A 15,978-nucleotide genomic window follows, 5' to 3' on the forward strand; every position below is an offset into this window, starting at 1 on the left:
GGATTCCAAGCACCGTGAAGTGCTTTATCCTCTTTGCTGTTGCCAAAAGCCCAGCTCTAAAATAACCATCTGTGAGCATCTGGTTTTATAGACTTGCGTTGCTTGTTATTAAGAATATGCGAAAGATGAAAAAGTTAAAAATTGCCTATTTGTTGTTAATGGCACCTCAGAGGCTTATGTTTTGGTTCTGGGGAACACATATGGGAGGGTCAACAGAGCATCAGTTTAAAGGGCTACACAGCTGCCCCCAGTGCGTAATCAACTGATTTACACCCTTGGAAATCCAGCCAAGGACAAGGTTTGATCTCAGTGATCCAACATAAAATGCCGCACCCCTGATTAGAATACTGTTGTTCTTTCACAAGCATCTTGTCTCTACCCTCATTAGTTCATCGTGTGCTAGTTCTCACGATCTTATGGCAAATTGACAGGCTTGGAGCAGGACATCATCAAAATGCCTCTGTATTACAGGGGCCAGGTGTGGTGGGGGAACTAAGTTCTGTGCCGGTGTCTGAATCATAGCTGTCAACTTTCCCCTTTTCTTGTGAGGAATCCTATTCGGAATAAGGAAATTCCCCTTTAAAAAAGGGAAACGTTGACAGCTATGGTCTGAATGCAGTGATAGACTGGCTAAAGGCATATAAGCTGAAACTTCATCCAGACCAGATGGTAAGATTCATGGAGAAGGAGACCCACAATTTCTGCAGTGTTTGACAGTTACTGGGTTTTGCTTATTTAACAAAAATCTGCTGAATTGGGCCTATGGCCCATCTAGCTCAAAATCCTGTTCTCCCAGTGGCCAACTGGAGGCCTATGGGAAGCCTTGCAAGCTAAGAGCCCACTTGCAATTCCCAGCAACTCAGAGGAATGATTCATCTGATAGTGGATGCAAAACATTGCCATCTTGGCTAAGAGGCACTGATAGCCTTGCCTTCCAAGAATTTGTCTAATCCTTTTTTAATGTAAGTTGGTGGCCATCATTTGTGGGTGTGAGCTGTGCAGCTTCAGTATGCCCATGTCGAGAGCCAGTGTGGTGAGAGCCAGTGTGGTGTAGTGGTTAAGAGCGGTAGTCTCGTAATCTGGGGAACCGGGTTCGCGTCCCCGCTCCTCCACATGCAGCTGCTGGGTAACCTTGGACCAGTCACACTTCTTTGAAGTCTCTCAGCCCCACTCACCTCACAGAGTGTTTGTTGTGGGGGAGGAAGGGAAAGGAGAATGTTAGCCACTTTGAGACTCCTTAAAGGAAGTGAAAAGCGGGATATCAAATCCAAACTCTTCTCTTCTTCTTCTTCTTCTGCTTCTTTCATACCATGCGTAATTTTATGAACTAGCAACGTGTTACCTCTTCTTACTCACCTCTTCCCTAAAGAGTCCAGACTCTTCAACCTTTCATTGTACGGAAGTTGCCAGGATTCTTGGAGTGCCTGCAATTGTGGTTCCATTAATTTCATTGGGTCCAAGTAGGACATAGTTCGATACAGTTCACAACATCAAGAAGGCACCAGTTTGGGGAAAGCTGTTTTTGTGAAGCAAAGAGAAATAACATCAGACAGTTTTCCAAGTAAGATGACTTCTTTGAAATTCACAATGTTGGTCAAACCATGACAACAGGGAGTTTTTCTTTCGTTTTCATTTTCTTTAGAATTTGCAGTGCTCCCACCATCCAGTTTTATAGGTTACTAGCTTCCTTAAAAAATAATAATCAAACTAATAGCTTCGTTTGACGTATTTTTCCAAAGCTTTTTCACACTAAAGAATTGAAAATAATAATAATAATAATAATAATAATAATAATAATAATAATAATAATAATAATTTATTTATATCCCACCCTCCCCAGCCGAAACCGGGCTCAGAGCAGCTAACAACAATAATAGTAACACAGCATTCTAAAATCAATTCATTCTAAAATCAATTCAGAATCAAATTAATGGCAACCATTGGGTTAGAGTTCTATGAGGATTACAGAAGGAGAGAGGGGGTCAGACTGTGCCTTGGCCAAAGGCCTGGTGGAACAGCTCTGTCTTGCAGGCCCTGCGGAAAGATGTCAAGTCCCGCAGGGCCCTAATCTCTTGTGACAGAGCGTTCCACCAGATCGGGGCCACAGCCGAAAAACCCCTGGCTCTGGTTGAGGCCAGCCTAACCTCCCTGTGGCCCAGGACCTCCAAGATGTTTTTGTTTGAAGACCGTAAGGTCCTCCATGGGACATACCAAACAACAAAGCCCTTACTAGGGGGAAAGTCACTCTTTTGCTTAATGGCACCTGAAAGGTGGAGTCTTACCCAATGCAGACTTGTTACGAATGGTAAGAAGGGGCTTTTGATGCAGCGCTCCATTGCTGATATTCTTCCTTGTCTGCCTGATGCTCTGACAGATTAGTCACACTCCTTTAAAAAAATAAAACAACTCATCTAAATCAAACTCAACTAAATCTGGATTATACCTGTTCTACCTGGCCGACACATTTAAAGTTTTGAAACTTCCTAGTGCCAATCAGGGCTTGCGGTGAGATGATCAAGTTGAAGATGCCACACATGTTAGAAACATTTATTTTGTCCAGTGGTAGTGCCAAGACCTGCTCTTGCATAACCCTAGTCACATGCCAATCAACCGACGACTGTCACATAACCAGTTGGGAGTCCTTGCCTTTCATATGTGGTGCAACGGTTTCCATGTACAAAGGGCATGCTACACACACACACACACACACACACACACACACATAAAGTCCATAAGTGCCTATGTTTTTCCATACTTCTCTGTTCACAAAATGGATGCCCTTTTGGCATGCAGTGGACTGTGGCTTCCTTCAGAATAGCTGTTTATTGAGCGTTCATTCTGCTTTGCCTGCAGAAAACTTACACAGAGGTTAGATTATATCTGTTCTTTACTGAGCATTGGTCTTGATTATTTTGCAGGGAGGCTATGGGCAGCGTGCACGAGAGCACCGCTTATGACATAGCAAAAAATAAATAAAGAAAATGCCCCTGCTGCATTTTTCTTGGTGCTTTAGTTCTCCAATGGGCCAAGAGGAAACATTTTATTATCATGAAAAATATTGTCTAGCTGGCTATCATGATCACCTCACATAACTCTTGGGACCTGCAGCCAACCAGATTTTTTCCAAATAGGCTGAGCTGATAGTATTGTTTCTGGTGTATGTGTGTGTGTGAATTCCAGCTCTGAATTTGTTTTGTCCCTCTGCTTTAAGATGGCAGAAAATTTGACACATAAAACTTCTGTTCTGGGAACGGAAGGGGTGGGGTGGGGACTAATTGTTTTGATAATGTTTATGTTTATGTTTTTATTCTTTTTTCTTGAAAATTACACACACACACACACACACACACACACACCAGTAGAATCCTAAGACCTGCAGTTTACTCCTTTCAATTCTATAATTCCTGGGATTCTTTGGGGGAAGTCATGTGCTTTCAAAAAATAGTTAAGGGGGGGGGGGAGAAAAACGATCAAATCTGTCATTTGCAGTTTCTCATTTTCCAATCTTCAGTTCTCTACATTTCCACATCAGTTTGTGATATATTTTTTTAAAATCACCAGCATTTTTGTGTATCTTTCTCCTAACGTACCAAATTTTAATGCAGTTTTTCCAAATATACACATTTTTTGGAAAGCAATTTCCCTGTAACATAATGCATTTTTGCATGCACTGTTCACTATTATATGCATTTTTCTGCACACTTTACTCTAATATATGCATATTGGTAAGCAAGACTTGGCTGGAATATTCCCATGCAAAGCTCAGAGAAGCGTGAATTTTGAAGAAGGGCTTTGCTTCAATTCTCATATTTTTCGGAAAGTGCAAATGTGAATCAAATCAAATTCCTCCTCCGTACCTACTCTCTCCAATACCCCCTGATAACGAGCCTGTTCTTCCTTTTCTAATCTTTGGTAAATGAGAACTTTCAGTTTTAGCTTCGAGGAGGGATGTGCAGATCGATTCCAGCTCCTGTATCGTCCAGGAAAGTTCTTACCCAATGCTATTTGGGGAAGCGGATATGAATGGAGTTTGTAGGATGCTGCATTTAGAAACTGCCTGACTGTAACTCCCGTAAATGACCTCCACCCCCCCTCAGCGGCGCAGGATGTACGGGATCCCTTCCCTCTTTGGAGTCCCCCGGCCACCACTTGTACAGTTAGGTTTTGGTTTCATCTTGTGCAACAGCAGGGTGACAAAGAGGAAGCAGGAGACCAGACCCTGAGAACAGATAGGGGAGCTAGATTAAGGCAGAAGAGTGAGTAAGTAGAGCGAACCCCCTGAAATCTTGTGCAAGCCCTGGGTGCGTGCCTATGTCAAGAGTTCAGCGTCCGGGCTTGGGGTGGAAACGGACTTCCTGTTAGCTCAGTGATGGGAGATAGAAAGGAGAAGTGGAGCCCCCGTGGTTCCAGGAAACAGGAGATGACTGTGTCCCGACCATCCCAGCCCAACCCCTGCCCCTTATTGCGTTGCATGGGTCCCATCTCTGCGAAAGTGATCAAGTGCATTATTCACCATGGGCTAACAGCAGTGACACATGCCTAGGGACATTTGGGGAAAACCATTTTTTCGTCCTTGGTGAAGCGCCTTCTTCTTTTGTTTAGATCAGTGGTTCCCAACCTTTTTTGGGCCATGCCCCACCTAAGCATCTCTAAAATCCTGATGTCTCCCCCACCCCCAGTGACATAATTATATTATTATATTATTATTATTCAAAAAGTGAACTCCTATTCATGTGGAGGAAGCCTAAAAGGCCATTCACTGTTAATAACTCATTCTCAAATTGCTCCCCTTAAAAATCAAATTGTCCCCCTGTGGAGTGTGTGCCCCATGTTAGGAACCACCGCCTTAGAGCATTACCTGGAGATAGAGTCAAGGACACTTTGTCCTGCCATCTAAACCAGGGGTGGGGAATTTCAGGCTAGGGAACCAAATGCAGTCCTGTGGGCCTCTTCATCTGTCCCTTGGGACTCTCACCCAATCATACAACCCCAGGTAGCATCCCTCACTGGCCACACCCTTTTTTCAGTTGTCATGTGTGCATAAAAAAAGCCCGTGAACTTTAGCTGGAATGTAGCCTATTTTTAGAAAGGTAAGCATCACATCTGTGGCTCTGCCACTTTTGCTTCAGATCCCACCCACTGTTGGCTTGTGGCTCCCATTAAGTTTTCCATGGTGGGATGCAGCCCCTGGACTGCAAAGGTTTCTCCATCGCTAATTTAAACTAGAAGTGCTGCTCCACATTGTTATGTTTTTAGACGTACACCAATGGTTTAAGTGTACACCTAAACATGTCATGTGTGAACCCAGAACTTCCCAATAACATGTGGGAACGTGTGTCTGATGATGTGAGGCTAGCACTGTGCAAGATTACATGTTTCCCTGGCGGCAGCAGGTGATGGTGTGGAATAGAAAGCTATTTCCATATTAGGTATTTAAATATATATTTTATCCCCATGCATGTGCTTCTAAACACATTTAAAACCTAAAGTACATACTTTTAAAATGCATACTGGCGCACTTTTAAAGCCAAGAAGTATAGCACGAAATCTGGAGAAGTGCAAAAACTGAAGGATAATTACAGCTCAACCTGTGCATTTAGTTTGGGAGGTGTGAATTAATTCAACTTGCTTAAAGCTGCACAGACCAAATGAAATTATTCTCCACCTCTACATGGGGGTTTAAATGAGCATAACCTGCAAGTGTCCTGTCCCCCCACAATGGGATTTCTTGCACAAGAGCATGTCTGTCCCCCCAAGTGTGTCTTTTGGGCTCTGTGATCTCACATGGGTCACATGACTCTCACAGAAGCATGTACAGGAAGTCTGTGTCCCAGTTTTGGGACTCAAGGTGTTCAAGGGTACAGATGAGGCGACAGTCCTATGGTTACAGAAGAGATTCAAAGCAGCTGGAAAGCATGTGGACAGTGTTTCGCTCCCTTCTTCCTGATAATACAAAATGCCTTAGCAGGACAAAAACTGAAGCTGCGTCAACCAGATTAGCTACATGGCTGGGTGCAGTGCTATGCAAAAGAAAGGGCTGTGGTAGTAAAAGTTGTCCAAATATTTAATACATTCACAGCCAGTTTCCAACTACCAGAATCCGAGCAGAGTCTTGCAAAGCTTTACTAACCCAGAGCATGCAAAATGTGATGCTTCTTTTGACACTAATTTCTGCTAATTGCTTCGGTCTGACTGTATAAATACATATGGGAGGGCATGCAATTATCTGATGTGTGTGATGAGTGTGCAGTTTATTATTACCATTATTTTTTGCACATGAATTTGTGCAACTAAGCAGCTATAATCCTTAGCCCAACAATAGGGGTTTTTAACAGGAACTTTCTCGCCTTTCGGTGGTGGGTTTTGAAGTGACAGGGCAGATTTCTCAAGATGACAGGTGCAAGCTCTGGTTTCCTGGATGTTTTCTGTCCTTGAATAACATTCCATGCCAGGGTTCTTGGAGTCACCCAGAGGCAGAGGCAGCCCAATACCTTTTGGTACCTGAGGCAAACCACAAAATGTAGCCTTACCACCAAAGGAACAAGGGGGGGGGGAGTGAAGATCTACATTACGAGCAGTTGAGGCTGAGAGGGAGGTAGATATCAATGTCACCAAACCTCTGCTTCGTCTGCCACCTTTGGAAGAGGGGAGAGAAGAAGAAGAAGAAGAAGAAGAAGAAGAAGAAGAAGAAGAAGAAGAAGAAGAAGAGTAGTAGTAGTAGTAGTAGTAGTAGTAGTAGTAGTTTGGACTTGATATCCCGCCTTTCACTCCCCTTAAGGAGTCTCAAAGCAGCTAACAATCTCCTTTCCCTTCCTCCCCCACAACAAACACTCTGTGAGGTGAGTGAGGCTGAGGGACTTCAAAGAAGTGTGACTGGCCCAAGGTCACCCAGCAGCTGCATGTGGAGGAGCGGGAAGCATACCCGGTTCACCAGATTATGAGTCCACCGCTCCTAACCACCACACCACACTGGCTCTCACACTGATGCAGTGAAGGTCTACAGCAGGAACAGGGTGAGGGGAATCAAAGGTCATCTCAGGGTAGAAAGAGGCCCACTCTGAATCACACCAGGTCTGTGCAGACCCCAGGAGACCCCGGAGGGCAGCCTCTCTCATTTCCTCCCTAGGGGTGGGTGGGGACCTGAAGCACTTCCTATTTGTGGAGAGGACACTGGAAAAGCAGCATGGGTGGGGGGCTGCCAGAGTCAGACTCCAAGGAGTGCACCACAGCCATTTCTGCTACTGTGGCAGCAGCAACATAGCTTAGAGGCTGGATCTGCAGCCCCTGTGAATCCTGCCACCCGAAGCAGTCATCTCTCCTCGCCTCATGGGTGGGCTGGCCCTGCCTAACGTGAACTCTTGGGTGGTGGTCTTATTACTGGCATGATGAGTTGACATTTGCAACTTTGGCGCGGGGTCTGCTCTGTTCTCAGTGCTGAGAACAGAGAGCAGCTGCTTATTGCTGCAACTGTGGGCCAAACCAGATGTGGCTTTTATCGCACAGTTTGGCATTGCATGACTATTTTTCCTTTAACCAGTAGCGGGTAGCAGGATAGGATCCAGATCAGAGCATGGTGCAGAGGTTGGGCAGGGAAAGGCAGGGTTAAGCCATTGTCCCTTGCTGTGGTCCTGGTCTGGATCAAGGATCAAGTACTTGCTATTTGCATTGGGGTGGGGGTGGTAAAAGCTCCCATTTGCTTCCACAGCAAGTAGTGAAGGTTAAAGTCCCCTCCCAATTTCAGCCCCAATCAAGCTCAGGTCCTATTCCTTGCACATGCCCCCCCCACTCCACTGTAGGGTAAGAAAACATAACTATTCAGTGTCGAACAGCATTTTAAAAGGCAAATCTAATTTGGCCTATAATAAATAAATTGCCGGGAGGGATCAATGAGCCCTTCCAGAATGGGTGTGCTCCTGCGGGGGGGGGGGGGTCGGTTTATTTTGCAACACATTATTGATGCATTAATAGTGCATTAGTAGCATTAAACCAAAGAGCCTAGGACTTGCGAATCAGAAGGTTGGCGGTTTGAATCCCCGCAATGGGGTGAGCTCCCATTGCTCAGTCTCTGCTCCTGCCAACCTAGCAGTTCAAAAGCATGTCAAAGTGCAAGTAGATAAATAGGTACCACTCCGGCGGGAAGGTAAACGGCATTTCCGTGTGCTGCTCTGGTTTGCCAGAAGCGGCTTAGTCATGCTGGCCCCATGACCCGGAAGCTGTACACCGTCTCCCTCGGCCAATAAAGCGAGATGAGCGCCGCAACTCCAGAGTCGGTCTCGACTGGACCTAATGGTCAGGGGTCCCTTTACCTTTACCTTTAGCAGATCTATTCTTAACTGTCCACACAGCATCCTGCTTTATGAACTGTCCTGTGACGCTTCCCCAATGTTCTCACACAATATTGCACAACAAGAGCAGGACAAAAATAAGTCAGAACATTTGTGGTATAAAAAAGTTGCAGGATTTCAGTAGGAAGTTGCTAGCCATGCACTGATTGGAAACAGTTTTGAAAGCGGGATGGTGTATAGAACATCCCTGAAAAATCATCATGAATTCACAACAAAAAAAGGGGGTATCTGCAGGGCCCCCGTGACACTGATGTAATTTTGGGCTTTTTTTAAAAAAATACTTTTTTTGGGTACACTGAGTGTGCAATCCTATCTACATTTACTAGGAGTAAGAACGGAAATAAGTCTCTTATTAAGTGGAAACTTCCTTCCAGCTGTACATGGGCTTCATCCATGTTAGTAGGCAGTAAAAAATGAAATGTTGTTGATTTCATGTGTAGGGTAAGAAAAAGCTATGCACTAAGCTTAGACATTGTGATTCCTCCCCCCCCCCTTGCGAAGAGTTGCACAATTCTGGGGCTGCATTATGGAAGGAGTGGTCTGTACTCTTTGAAGCACCAGCCCTGGTTTACTACAATAGACAAGATATTGAACTGGGAAGGTATGTGCTTTGATCTACACCGGTATGCCAAATGTGTCATCCTCCCATTACGAAACCAGTTGGAAAGCCCAGCTCTTTGAAAGCAGATGCTTGGCAGGTGTCAGCATGAAAGGAGGAAATGCTCTCTAGTGGTTATAGCACAGAGCCAGGAATCATAACTCCAGCTTTAGTTTCATCAACTATAAAATGAGGATAATAACACCGTTCTTGCTTCTTACGAAGCATAATAAATGCTTTTAAAGCCCATTTTGATCTGCAGATGAAAGGTGCTGGACTTGAACAGGTGCAGCCAAAATACCACCCGTTCGGAGGCCATCGCTTTACAGTAGGAAGGTCAGGTTGAACGGGTGGTGATTTTCCAAATTGCTCTTCCTAAGCGGGAGTTCACACCTCGTATTATTCACTGCAGAGTTACTGTCATAGCTTGATAGGCTGAACGTGTGAAATTTCAGAAGATACACAATGAGTCACATTTGATTCGTTGCCCATTCTCACCTCAAACAATTAGCTAACAGGGAAAGCCATGGGCCAATCCTCATGCTACATTTTTATATGTTAGCGCAAAGAGAACATAAGGAAGCTTCCGTGTACTGAGTCAGACCGTTGGTCCAAGCCACTCAGTATTCTCTACACTGACTGGGAGAGCTGGAGATATTGCAGGCAGGAAACATCCCCAACCCTGGAGATCCCAGGGATTGTGACTGGGATTTCCTGTGTGCAAAGCAGATGCCCTACTACTGAGTTGTAGCCCTTCCCCCTACTTAGTCATGTTTTCTGTTTTACATTTGCAGGGTGACATGTTGAAGACCTTGGATTTCCTCTGGCAATGACCAGCTTTCACCATGTGAGGGCACAGTCAAAAGGAATCTTTGCCACAGAAAGCCAGGACTTTGAACATAGCATGATGGCAATCGCTAGTTATTTCACACCACTGAATTTATGTGCTGGGAATGCTGGGAATTGCTTAAAGCACCGGTTGCTTCACTTGCAATTCAATCGATGCTTATAGAACCATCGCAAAGAGGACTGGCGTTCTGTCTGTGGAAACTTGACCATTGGATTCAGGCATCATACAAGTGTTGGTAACTTTTTTTTTTTTGGCTGTAGGTATCCATCTATCTTGAGAGACAGCGGAGTGCATCTCCAGCAGTGAATTCAAACTTCTTCATTAGCAGCACAGAATTTATTCCCCTAGGTACAGGTGCTAGGGACGCGGGTGGTGTTGTGGGTTAAACCACAGAGCCTAGGACTTGCTGATCAGAAGGTCGGCGGTTTGAATCCCCGCGACGGGGTGAGCTCCCGTTGCTCGGTCCCTGCTCCTGCCAACCTAGCAGTTCAAAAGCACGTCAAAGTGCTAGTAGATAAATAGAACCGCCCTGGTGGGAAGGTAAACGGCGTTACCATGCGCTGCTCTGGTTCACCAGAAGCAGCTTAGTCATGCTCGCCACATGACCCAGAAGCTGTCTGCGGACAAACGCCGGCTCCCTCAGCCCATAGAGCGAGATGAGCACTGCAACCCCAGGGTCGGTCACGACTGGACCTAATGGTCAGGGGTACATTTACCTAGGTACAGGTGCTGCCACACTAAAAGAGCAAGGATGCCACAGGACGATAGCAACGGCAACAGCAATGATAGATTGACAGATATAGTCTGTCACAAGTGCGCAACAAGTATTCTGTGACATTTGTGAACTTTCCAGTTCCACAGTTCGGAGGAGCATAGCAGAACTGGCTGGCTCAGAGGAGGCCATGGAAGAGGCTTGGAGAAGACTCTACCCGAAGTGGAGTAGAATAATGGTTCTTGCACGTCACGAGTTGCTAGTGGGAAACAGCAGCACAACCAAAAGTGCGCTTAGGCAGCTCGAAGCACGAGTCCTCTGGCTTAGGACTTTCATTGTTTGGGGTTTGGGAGGTTTGGAAGACTCAGCATTGGCTGGGACAGGCCATTTGCAAATGAACGCAAGCAATAGTGAAAGCGTTTTCCCCACGTTTCAGTTCCAGTTCTCAACAGCAAAACAGATGGAAGGCTTAAGATTTCACTAAAAATAAGAAATCCTGTAGAGATCCATAGAACTCCAAAGCGTATTTCAGAAAACTGTAGCACAATCCTAAGCATGTTTACTCAAATGTAGGGACAAAGGAGAAATTTGATTTTGTTCTCACAAGAATGAGAAATGACCTAATGCTCGCTTTCTGAAACAATATGCAGCAATCCTTCAGAATTGGCACTTACCTGAATTTTGCGATGCAGTTCTCCATCCAAACAATATGTACAGAAATGCATATTTTAAGGAGAAATGTGGGCAAAAAATAAGCATTCTGTTAGGGGAACTGTATTTATTGAGAGAAATTATTGAGAAAATGCTGCTGAATTTTCACACGTTGTTTTTTTAAGGCCCGCAAATCACTGCAGAAATGTGGAGAACTGAATTAAAGACTAGAAAAATGAGAAACTTAGAGCACCACAAATGACAGATTCCTTCAGTATTCAGAAGTAAGTTGTCTTTCTGAATGCAGCATGGGAACTACATTTCTGTGGGGCAATCCCACACTGCTGGAAAGGGGTGTTTCATGTGTATTTTTACCCAGTCAGAACCCTCCTTCTCAATGGATTGGTTCATCCTAACCATGTGGTTTTTAAAATCCACACACTGAAGGAAAAAGGCTATTTTGGTTCTGCGTCTGTGTGACAGGAACCTAATTTCATCTGGATTTGCTTCCTAGATAAATGTGCTTAGTTCTAAAGGCCGAATAAGGGACTCTGATAGCTTGACCACGGGACGATATCAACAGCAACAGCAATGATACATTGACAGATAAAGTCTGTTTTGAACCAGATCTTCTTTTCTGCTCAGACCCTGTTCTAGCAATAGAGTACAATAAACTATTGCACATTTTCAAATAAACAACAGCTCACTTCCCTTTCCAGCAAATATTTGTTTCCGGACACCACCAGTGCAGGGCAGCAATGGGACTGGCTTATTGAACTGAACATTTTGAAGGGTTTACTTTTGATCACATCACAGCTCCAGTTAAAGAACATACGGGATGTCTCATACCCTTCTAAGTTGTGAAATCACGTGTGCTGTTTCAACACATCCAGTCCTCTGGACTGTACACTTTTGCAGCATGCTTTGTGCTAGTCCCACTGTATCTCATGTAGTGTCAGGGTGGTGTAGTGGTGGTGTAGGCAGACTAGGATATGGGAGACCGGAGTCCAAATACCCACATGGCCATGAAGTGTGAGGTGACCTTGGGCCGGTCCCTGCCTCTCAGGCTTGCCTTCCTCACATGACTACTTGTGGAGAGAACCCTGTGTGCAACCTCGAGCTCCTTGGATATAAAAAGGTGAGATATGAACTCAATTTGGCCACCTCATGAGAAGAGAAGACTCCCTGGAAAAGACTCTGATGTTGGGAAAGATTGAGGGCACAAGAAGAAGGGGATGACAGAGGATGAGATGGTTGGACGGTGTTCTTGAAGCTACCAGCATGAGTTTGACCAAACTGCGATAGACAGTGGAAGACAGGAGTGCCTGGCGTGCTCTGGTGCATGGGGTCACAAAGAGTTGGACACGACTAAACAACAACAAAAATGAACTCAATGCATCAATGATATCCACAAACGTGATGGACCAGTGCAGCTTTGTCTGCATTTGTCTGCATGTCCTCGATTTTGAGCTTGGAGTTTCCCTTGGGAAATGCATCTTCCTTTTTCAGGCTCTCAATTCCCACTTTTGATAGTCAAAAAGAGAATGCACCCTTTTCCTCCAAAGGGTTTGTAGTGACATACAGATGAGATTTAGGAGAGGGCATTCTCCAAGTTTATCCTCACGACAACACCATGAAATAGGTTAGGCTCCCTGATTCTGGCTGTTCACAAACAAGAATACTTGGCTAGTTTAGATGTATTCAAGTCTCCAGGGCCAGATGAACTGCATCCAAGAGTATTAAAAGAACTGGCAGATGTGATCTCAGAACCACTGGCAGTCATCTTTGAGAATTCCTGGAGAACAGGCGAAGTCCCGGCAGACTGGAGGAGGGCAAATGTTGTCCCTATTTTCAAAAAGGGGAAAAGAGAGGACCCAAATAATTACCGCCCAGTCAGTCTGACATCAATACCAGGGAAGATTCTGGAGCAGATCATTAAGCAAACAGTCTGTGAGCACCTAGAAAGGAATGCTGTGATCACCAATAGTCAGCATGGATTTCTGAAAAATAAGTCATGTCAGACTAACCTGATCTCGTTTTTTGACAGAATTACAAGCCTGGTAGATGAAGGGAACGCAGTGGATGTAGCCTACCTTGATTTCAGCAAGGCATTTGACAAGGTGCCCCATGATATTCTTGTAAAGAAGCTGGTAAAATGCGGTCTTGACTATGCTACCACTCAGTGGATTTGTAACTGGCTGACTGACCGAACCCAAAGGGTGCTCATCAATGGTTCCTCTTCATCCTGGAGAAGAGTGACTAGTGGGGTGCCACAGGGTTCTGTCTTGGGCCCGGTCTTATTCAACATCTTTATCAACGACTTGGATGATGGACTCAAGGGCATCCTGATCAAATTTGCAGATGACACCAAACTGGGAGGGGTGGCTAACACCCCAGAGGACAGGATCACACTTCAAAACGACCTTGACAGATTAGAGAACTGGGCCAAAACAAACAAGATGAACTTTAACAGGGAGAAATGTAAAGTATTGCACTTGGGCAAAAAAAATGAGAGGCACAAATACAAGATGGGTGACACCTGGCTTGAGAGCAGTACATGTGAAAAGGATCTAGGAGTCTTGGTTGACCACAAACTTGACATGAGCCAACAGTGTGACGCAGCAACTAAAAAAGCCAATGCAATTCTGGGCTGCATCAATAGGAGTATAGCATCTAGATCAAGGGAAGTAATAGTGCCACTGTATTCTGCTCTGGTCAGACCTCACCTGGAGTACTGTGTCCAGTTCTGGGCACCACAGTTCAAGAAGGACACTGACAAACTGGAACGTGTCCAGAGGAGGGCAACCAAAATGGTCAAAGGCCTGGAAACGGTGCCTTATGAGGAACGGCTAAGGGAGCTGGGCATGTTTAGCCTGGAGAAGAGGAGGTTAAGGTGTGATATGATAGCCATGTTCAAATATATAAAAGGATGTCATATAGAGGAGGGAGAAAGGTTGTTTTCTGCTGCTCCAGAGAAGCGGACACAGAGCAATGGATCCAAACTACAAGAAAGAAGATTACACCTAAACATTAGGAAGAACTTCCTGACAGTAAGAGCTGTTCGACAGTGGAATTTGCTGCCAAGGAGTGTGGTGGAGTCTCCTTCTTTGGAGGTCTTTAAGCAGAGGCTTGACAACCATATGTCAGCAGTGCTCTGATGGTGTTTCCTGCTTGGCAGAGGGTTGGACTTGATGGCCCTTGTGGTCTATTCCAACTCTATGATTCTATGCTTCTATGATTCTAAGATGCCCCTGTTAGTATTTCACGCCTCCGATGCTGGAGATGAGATTGGTGTAAATCACATGCCTGTCTGGGAAGAGTGTGGGAATGGAAGACAGTCTTATCTCTTCTGCTGTACAGTGGTACCTTGGGTTAAGAACTTAATTTGTTCTGGAGGTCCGTTCTTAACCTGAAACTGTTCTGAACCTGAAGCACCACTTTAGCTAATGGGGCCTCCCACTGCCGCATGATTTCTGTTCTCATCCTGAAGCAAAGTTCTTAACCTGAGGTAATATTTCTGCGTTAGCGGAGTCTATAACCTGAAGCGTATGTAACCCGAGGTACCACTGTATGTACTATTGTACTGTACTTTTGCTTTTACTTGTGCCTGTTCTTTTCTCAGAGCTGGAGAGAGAGGACGCCATGACTCCTTTGTCTGTACATAGTGTGTAAATAAATACGTAGATTAGCTCTACAGTGTCTCACGCTTCTTGCTGTGTTATGCTAGAAGATTAGTGTGCATATCTCATTTGATATATGTCGCTGAAGCGCACTGGAGAAGAAGGGAAATGCCTTTTCCAGAGCTGTGCATATTGGAGGACGCTCGGAGTTCGGGGGCTGCAGGGGAACCCCAGGGGGTTTCCAACACCCCCTCCATATGTTTATTAAATATACAGAAAAGAGCAGTGGGGCTGCACTCATCAGCCCCCATCCCATGTTTGCACATTCTCTGACTGGGAGACACACACCCCAACACCCTACCTCCACCATTCCACTGAATGTGTGGGCATCTGGGCATAGGCCTGGGCACTGGAGGTGGGAGAACATGTCCTACATGCAATGGCTCCATATGGATATCTTGTGAAACGCACCCCCCTCCCCCATTGTGACTGACCCTAGGTCATTTAGCAAGATTCCTGGATGAGTTGAGACTCAAACCCACATCTCCCTGGGCTTCTCCAAACAGCCTGTTTCTTCAACATTCATCCGCAAAGCTTATGCAGAAGTTAGACTATATCCTGTCTTTATTATGCAATTACTCTGTTTTATTTGTGGGGAGGTTATATAACCCCGCGGGTAGCACTGTGGTCTAAACTACTGGGCCTCTTGGGCATGCCGATTCGAATCCCCGCAACGAGCTGAGCTCCCATTGCTCGGTCCCAGCTCCTGCCAACCTAGCAGGAGTTCAAAAGCACACCAAAATTGCAAGTAGATAAATAGGTACCACTCTGGAGGGAAGATAAATGGTATTTCCGTGCGCTGCTCTGGTTTCGATGTTCCGTTGCGCCAGAAGTGGCTTAGTCATGCTAGCCAAATGACCCAGAAAAACCGTCTGCAGACAAACATCGGCTCCCACGGCCAGTAAAGCGAGATGAGCGCCGTAACCCCACAGTCATCTGCAACTGGACTTAATTTTCAGGGGTCCTTTACCTTTACCTTTTTTTATATGACTATATATGTGACCATATATGTGACCATATATTTTCCCAGGAGAGATGTATGGAAGTGAGAGCTGGACCATAAAGAAGGCTTATCGCCGAAGAATTGATGCTTTCGAATTATGGTGCTAGAGGAGACTCTTGAGAGTCCCATGGACTGCAAG

The 15,978-nt window shown here is 45.2% G+C and overlaps 1 long non-coding RNA gene across 1 annotated transcript in view; it reads left to right on the forward strand.

The window, feature by feature from the left end:
- The window catches only part of LOC308588396, a 220,439-nt gene that overhangs the window by 124,038 nt on the left and 80,423 nt on the right, over positions 1–15,978 (forward strand). The window lies entirely within an intron of this gene.

The sequence above is a fragment of the Podarcis bocagei genome, assembly GCF_964188305.1.
Source record: "Podarcis bocagei genome assembly, chromosome: 5".
Classification (NCBI taxonomy): Eukaryota; Metazoa; Chordata; class Lepidosauria; order Squamata; family Lacertidae; genus Podarcis; species Podarcis bocagei.